The sequence below is a fragment of the Jaculus jaculus genome, chromosome 11 (assembly GCF_020740685.1).
Source record: "Jaculus jaculus isolate mJacJac1 chromosome 11, mJacJac1.mat.Y.cur, whole genome shotgun sequence".
Taxonomy (NCBI): domain Eukaryota; kingdom Metazoa; phylum Chordata; class Mammalia; order Rodentia; family Dipodidae; genus Jaculus; species Jaculus jaculus.
In genome coordinates this window covers 4,689,660-4,698,239 of record NC_059112.1, presented here as the reverse complement: position 1 = coordinate 4,698,239, position 8,580 = coordinate 4,689,660, and positions in this window count along the sequence as shown.

Genomic DNA, 8,580 nt, shown 5'->3' with positions numbered 1-8,580 from the left:
CAGAGTACCCAGGTTTGACTCCCTAAGACCCACATAAGCCAGTTGCACAAGATGGCACATACATCTGGAGTTTGTTTACAGTGACTGGAGGCCATGGTGCTCCCATTATCTCTCCCTCCCTCTCTCTCTCTCTCTCTCTTTTCTAAAATGAATAAATAAATAAATGTAATACTCACTAAATATTGCATACCAAAATTCCTGCAGACTTCTACTGGCTTTTTCCTAGAAGAACATATGAACTTTTCTTATTGTAAACTATCATCAACAAACTTACATTAGAGGTTGAAGAGATGCCTCAGTGCTTGAAGGTGCTCACTTACAAAGCCCAGCAGCCTGGGTTTCATTCCCCAGTGCCCATGTAAAGCCAGGTGCACATGGTGGCGCATGTGACAGGAGTTCATTTGCAGTGGCAAGAGGCCCTGGTGTGCCCGTACTTTCCCTTTGTCTCTACTCTGCTCTCTTTCTATCTCCTCAAATAAATAAATATACTATTTTTTAAAAAAAGAAACTAAAAGAAGTCTAAAGAATGGACTTATCTGCCATTGCCACACACTTCAGCATGTTCAGATGTGCTTTTCAGTGCCCAGTATAGTCCCAGAGCTCACAGTTCACATGTGTGCAAAGGAGACTGGAAAGAAGGGGAGGGCTCAAAGAAACAAGACTGGGTCGGAAGACTTCCTAAACGCAAAGCCAAATGCCTTGGGCCTCCTCTTGCATCCACAGGGACTTACCAGGGCCTTTGTTTCTCTGGTTAGAAAGTAACGCTGGTGGCCCCAGAGTATATTTTAAATAGGAATTAGAAGATCAGCAGCACAAAACTCAGAAAAGAAAGGTCAGTTAGAAGGCAAGCCTAGAACTGTGAAATGAAGTATATTGTGTCATGTTTGAAAAAGATATTTCTTTTTTTTCTTTCTTTTTAGATAGAGAAATAAAATTTCCTGGAGAACAGAGCATCATTCACTTTTTTGTTTTGGTAAGTCATGGAGAGTAATGACATTTAGAAATTAGAGAATAAATAGGCCAAATCCCATCATCTGAAGCTACCTTGGGATACACACACACACACACACACACACACACACACACACACACGATTAAAAGAAAGTGGGTGTGAAGTGTTTGTCCAGTACTCTGGGCCTAGAAGTTATGGAAGAATGAACTCAAGTCTTGCATAAGGTCCTTGGGCTACCATGGGAAAATTCTTCTTTAAGTTAACCCAAACTGATTATGATTTTGCTATGCCACAATCACAGCTGTTAATTTAGGAAGAAAGTTACATGAAGGTGAAGGCCGTTGAACTGTGAGAGAGGGGAGCACTGTTAACATCCACAGGCCACTTGATATGGTGTCTCTTCAGCCAGCAGCACTGAAAACCACCGCCTTAGGAAACAAGGAACCTTCTACCCACTACACTTCTCCCACGCCCAACACAGCATTCCCACAAAGAAAACCGCGGCCCAGAAGTCCAATAGGGCTCAACTATCTTGCTCCTCTCGTCAAGAAATAAGCAGTAGCTGGGCGTGGTGGCACACACTCTAATCCCAGCATTCAAAAGGCAGAGGTAGGATGATTGCCGTGAGTTCAAGGCCACCCTGAGACTACATAGTGAATTCCAGGTCAACCTTGGCTAGCGTGAGACCCTACCTTGAACAAAACAAAAAGAATAAGATAAGGATGAAGAAGAAAGGAAGGAAAGAAGGAAGGAAGAAGAAGGAAGGAAGGAAGGAAGGAAGGAAGGAAGGAAGGAAGGAAGGAAGGAAGGAAGGAAGGAAGAAAGGAAGGAAGGAAAGGGGAAAGAAGCAGCCAATTTGGTTACCCAAGTTCCAAGCCTTCTTTCTTTCAGCCCTTCCTTCCCCAAAACTATTGCCATTTTGTGATTATAAATGCACTAGACAAGAAAATGGAAAGACATTATCTGTCCGCCCAAGCAAAACTGCTTCTGAGAGGATGTCAGATGTTGAGGCCGTGTGGACAAGTGGGTGTGGCCATCACTGTTGTCAGCGATGTCTTACAACAAACGCAATGGCCAACGGCCCGCAGAGTTTTGGTTTTTACGTAAACCCTGCCTGCTGCTATAGTATTTTAATTTTCATCTATTTTACTGGTGTCCAAGGCTGTGGCTTTGCAGGCAAACACCTTATCCACTAAGCCATCTCTCCAGCCCTATTTTATTTTAAAATAGTTGTAGAAATGGGCTGGAGAGATGGCTTAGTGGTTAAGGCACTTGCCTACAAAGCCACAAGACCCAGGTTCAATTCTCCAGGACCCACATAAGCCAGATGCACAAGGTGACTCATGTGTCTAGAGTTCCTTTGCAATGGCTACAGGCCCTGGCACACCCATTCTTTCTTTCTCTCTATCTTTCAAATAAATATAATGATAATTTTTAAAAAGTAGTTATAGAAATACAGTATTCACTACTAAAAATATACATAGTTGTTATAGGAATTCAGTATTGTGAAAAGTAAGAAGGAAACAATACAGGTTCTTTTTAAAGTGTTATTTATGACAAGGATTTGTTTAGATGACTTCCTAGTATGTTAGATTCACATTAGAATGATAAATCATAAATCAAAAAATTTGTTTTAAGGGTAGATTATTTTGGCAATTTATTACACAAAACTAATATGCTATTTTTCTTTTTCAGATACTGACCCAAACATCAATGAAGTATAAGCAAACGTTCTGTCTTATTTTAAGGACTATTTTGTTATATTTTATTAAAACTATCAATCTCTTAATATTGGTTTATGATGGTTTTTCATTAGGCTTAGTTTATAACAAAATAATAGTAATGGCATGCTTTACTTCCAGTTCAAACTGTAAAATCGCAGGACTGGGGAAATGCTCAGTTGGAAAAGTGCTTCCCTGAAAGTGTGGTCCCATCACCAGAACCCACATGACATGGTGGCATTCCCATGTGATTTGAGCGCCGCCGAGGACAAAGAGACAGGAGAAGCCCTGGGGATTTCCGGGCAGCCAGTCCAGCTTAACTGCAGAGTTCCAAGCAAATGTGGGTCTCTGTGTCCAAAAAAAAAAAAAAAAAAGTTGATAATGGTTCTGATGGTGACATTCGAGGTTGCCCTCTGGCCTCCACACACATTCACCTACACACACACACACACACGCACACGCACATGCACACACACACACACACACACACACACACACATATTAAAAAAATACATAAACTGGGGTGTGGCGGCAAACACCTTTAATCCCAGCACTCAGAAGGCAGAGGTAGGAGGATCGCCATGAGTTCAAGGCCACCCTGAGACTCCATAGTGAATTCCAGGTCAGCCTGGGCTAGAGTGAGACCCCACCTTGAAAAATCAAAAAAAAAAAAAAGAAGAAGAAGAAAAGTGGACTGTAGCCTGAACAGATGGTTCACTGGCTGAGTGTGTTTCTCACACCAGCATGGGGGCTGCTCATTGCCCCAATTCCCTAATGGCAGGGTTACTTCAGAAGGGGAAATGGAGGCATTTTAGGGGTAACAGGTCCCCAAAGTTACTAGCTTTCTGTCAGCTTAAACATGGAGATTTTCCTTGGATACAAAAGGGGAAATCTAGGCCATTACACTTCATTTACTACAGGTCAGAAACGTGACACGTGGCCTTTCCTCATCTCTGCCCACTTAGGGAATCCTTCAACTCCCTTCAGAGAAGGCCCTTCCTAGAAATTTAAGAGTTTTGTGAAAATTACCCCTTTTAAGAAATCCTGAAACAAACACCTGACATTAGGACTAGACGCTCAACCAGATGTGCATGCATAGAACACATAAGAATCAAACCCGCCCTGAGTCTCGCAAACCCTCTTTCCTCCTGGGTCACAACCACTGCATTCCTTCCTTCCTTCTCAACGTCTGTGCTTCTCAAACCCTGTCTTCCTTCCTTTCCTTCTCTCCCTCCTAAAGCTCTTCACTATAATGCAATCTTTCTGAACCTTGGAAATATATTGATATTGGGCTGCTGAATCTTCAGAGATTATCAATGTCTTTTTTATTATCTATGTCTTATTGTTTGTAGGCTTAAAATATTACCTAGTGAGGGCTGGGGAGATGGCTCAGGATATAAAGCACCTACTGAACAAGTGTCAGTAGCTGAGTGACAACCCACTTAAAGGCCAAAGCCTGTGCACCTGTGACCTCAGGTCACTCATCTCAGGGAGGAAGGAGGAAGAGAAGGGAGAGGGGCTCACAGGCCAGCCGGCCAGAAGAATGCCAAGTGAGCCAGAGACCCTGCTTCAAACAAGGTGGAAGGCCCAGCACCCAAAGTTAGGGGTACCATGGCATGTGTGTGTGCCCACACTCACACACAGGAACACACACACTCTTGTGCATCACACACATACATACACCAAAAGCTATTTAGTGACTTGAGGTGGTGAGCTCTATTTCTGTTCATGTTTTCAGTCTCTAATGCCTTCTGTACAGTCATGTTGTTGCCACCTGGGCCTCTTCCAGTTTCTCTCAGAGCTGTTTACACAGATCTCCTGTTACTGCCGTGCACCTGTGTTCTTGCAGTATTCCAAACACACTTGCCTTTTTTTCTAAAAATGAACAAATAAGGCCTCGGTCTCATCCATTTCAGCAACAGGTTCAGGCCCCTTATCTTCTCCCCAGTTTCTCAGCACTCTGGGATCACAGGGTTCACCCGCAGGAATCACCCTCCTTTCCCTACCTTAGACAGCAACATCTATGCATTGATGTTTTATTTTACCTAAGGACGGGGTGCATCCTCTCAATTCCAATTGCCTACCATACTTCTCCATATTGCTTTACCATAAGCACCTCTTTATTAATTTTTTTAAGAAGATACTTGTCTAGATACATCATGTGTACCATCTTTTCCCTCCTCCCTGCCCCATTCTGCTAGGGGCCCTCTTCATTGGGATTGCTGGTATTCCTCATAGGGCTGTGGGTTATGCGTTGTGAGAGCAGCAGCCAGATAATGGAGGGGGAGGCAGTGTCTCTGGGCATGATGTCCCAATCTGTGGCTCTTACAAACTTTCAACACCCTCTTCCACAAAATTTCCTGACCCTTGATGGGTGAGTTAAGTCTACTTCAGTGATGAGCTCTTAGGAGCCTCTGGGCTTCTGCTTTGGTAGGTGTGAGTGTCCTCAGCGTCTGTCTCCTTCACCCTGGCACTGATTGTCATGTTCACCATGGAAGCAGCTCTCTTGCTCATCTCCCCATTTCCTCTGTGGCTTCACCTGGGCCTTGGCTACAGTATGAAGGGTGGTTTATCTCTTCAGGTCTCGCTACCTTCTGGAAAAGAAAAACAGATTCTCCAATGGAGAATGAAATCAGCATAGGTTAAATGGGATTAGTTTTGTTAATTTAAGGAGATTTTGATCGACGTAGCCCCACGTTCAGCCAAACACTAGAGGGAGCTTGTCATTGGAGACCATGATCTTTGTCTCTATAGGATTCTGACCTGGTTTCCAGTTCCAGCTATGGGTTCCTTTCCATTGAGGAGATCTCTTAGCCAATAAGAAAGCTACTACCGGCTACCCACTAAGGTTGCATGCCACCATTGCACTGGTGTGTCAGGGTGCTTGCTTCTGAGTAGCTTAGACCCCCGCTTGCTCACACCACTGTTGGCCACTTTCCCCCAGTAGCTCATGCAGTGCTTTCCAGCACTATACGGGCTAACCATTTGGTGCAAGAAGTGGCAGAGCAGGTAGGAGCTGGTGGGCACCCTGTCCTTTTGCTCCTGCCCTCCCTATCCCACCACCTCCCGCCAGCTCTCTCTAACTCCCTCTCTCTGTCTCTCTCTCTGCTGGGACTGGTACTCTTCTGGACTCCAGCCTGGTCCACTGGTCAGCAGCATATGGTATCATAAGTGTCTTAATTACTGTGCATTTATAATGCTAATACCCACCAACCCACATTACCTGTTATCTCCACTATTTTTACAACCATTGTCAACACTATTACCTCAGTTGCTGGTCTACACACTCAATCTTGTTTTCACTTCCTCTTTCTGTAAAATTCCACTGCTGATCTGTCAATAAATCCAGTGAGCTGAAGCTTCACATAATCTAGAATTCGCACATATGTACACATGAATATGCTGTTGCTCCTGTGATGATATCTCTTTCCTGAATCTCTGTAACAAGCTCCTTGTTGGCCTTTCCGTTTGCATTATCAGACACTCAATTCCTGCTTTTTGTAAAATAAAATGTAAGACTCAATGATCCCATAAAAATGTACATCACATCTTATTATTGTGTCATTTTAAGATCTTACTTATGGGTTCTCAAGTATTTGTTCAAATTTTGAAAGAGACAGGAAATTAAACACATGCACTGACATTAATACGAGGTATCTTTCTAATTAGAGTACAGGGGTATCTCACTAAGGATGCATTTCACTTTATTTGTGTAGAGAAAACATTAGCTTGGACAAACATTGGAAAAGGCTACTTAAAATAGCACGAATAGATATCTCAGCCTAGAGCTGTTATCACTCCATACCATAACAGAAAATACTAAAATTTTCTGAGATTAGTAAAATCACAGAAATGACTATTTGACACCTCTGGCCACCCTTGAATGAGAAGAGTGACATCAGTGAGATAACAAATGCAACGTAAGACAGACGAGTTTAAATAGCTGTGGAGCTGAGCCTCAGATCAGATCAGATCAGATCAGATCAGATCAGATCAGATCAGATCAGATCAGGAGGGCCCTGCCTGTCAGTCACTGAGCTTGGAAATCAGGTAATACTAGCAGAAAATGACTTATTATGTGTGTTCTGTTCTAGACATTTTCTTCAGGATGAATGACTATTATATCAAGGATGGTAACTAAGATACTTTAGAAGATTTTATTTATTTAAATCTAAGGATATCAGGAATTAGTTAATACGTAAACATCTTATACACTGGGAAGAAAATGTTGAAATCTGAAGATAAGCTCCCATGGTATTTTAGTTAGTTTGCTTAAAGGGTAATTGTTGAAATGGTGACTTAATTTCAAGGTAAAAATCTGTGTTTCCAACACCTAAAAATAATATGTTATATTAAAAGAATTCTTTTATAGCATTTTATCTGCTATAATAAGGTAGGCAATAATGTTAATAATTGGCCCAAGAAGCTTAATGTATTTTTCCTGTACTTTTATTTCAAAATGTCCTAGTAAGTCCTACATGTACTTACACATTTTGTTTATTGCAACTTAGGCTTTACTGTTTAAATGAGGAGTTGTTATTTATTCATGTAAAGCCAAATTCTCATAGCTAACAATTCAGAGCTTAATCTATACCTCATAACTCATCTTACCTCTTACCATTGAAACTTATTTCATCTACACATAAACCATGCTTACTTTAAAACATCCTTTAAGGTGTCTGAATGAGGTCAGAACGGTCAATGAGGACAACAGTAGATGACTTTTTAAGAAAAAAATTATTTACTTTATCAAATTTTATAGATGAGACTTTCAGTATTAGCATATAAGGATAATCATGAAAGAATATTTATATATTTGGTCTGATATACACCCTTAATCTGAGTACCAATTAAAGAGAGAAACAGATGAATTGATAGATGTTTCATTGATTGATTCCCAGTCAGGTAATCTAAAGTTTCAAGATCTTTTTATTTTTAATTATTATTAGTTTTGTACTCAGTGAATGCAGTCAAGTTGGTAACTTTGTTAGCCTCCTCCCTGTCCTTCCTCTCCAAAGGGACCCTCCTTATTGAGGTATATGGGTCATGCATTATGGGGTTAGCCATCAGTTATGGTTAGGAGGAAATGTCTCTGTGTATCATGACCCAACGTGTGGCTCTGACATTCTTTCTGCCCCCTCTTCAGCAAATTTCCCTGAGCCATGTTGGGTTCATTTTAGGTCTGCTTCAGTGATGAGGTCTTGGGAGCCTCTGTGTCTCTGGATACCTGATTTTGTAGGGGTTGATTGTTCTCCATGTCCTTCTCCTTCACCCTTGTGCTGGTTCTAGGTTCATCAAGAAAACAGCACTCTTGCTGATTTCACCAAACATTTTTAGTTTCAGATGGGGCCCTTTTGAGGTATGATGGGGTGATTCTCTCCTTAGGATCTGCATGTATCTAAAAAAGAGAAGCAGATTCTCCAACAGAGAGTAAAGTTAGCACAAGATAAACAGCATAACCATTAGTTTTTAGAGAGAATTTAATAGGTGTAGGCCCACTTGTAGCCCACAATGGGTGGGAGCTTGATAATGGAGAGCACGCTCATTTTTGAATATGGTGCTGACTTGTTTCCCAGCTCCAGCTAAGGGTTCTGTTCCACTGCGTGGACCAGTTAGCCAAATCAAGAGCAGTTGATTTCCTACCATGGCTTTGTACCAGTATTGCACTTGTGTGAGCATCAAGTCAGGTTGTTTGCTGCTAAGTAGTTTAGACCATGAATTTCTTGGACAGATATTGGTCATTTTCCCACAGCTACTCACGTAGCACCTTCTGGCACTAGGCGCGCTGTCCGGGGACTGACTCTCTTCCAGCTTCCAGCCATGTCACTCCATGTTACATGCCAAAAGCATATGGTGTCTCCAGCAGTAGGGTCTTACCACTAACCTTTGGAGCATCATCAAGTACTC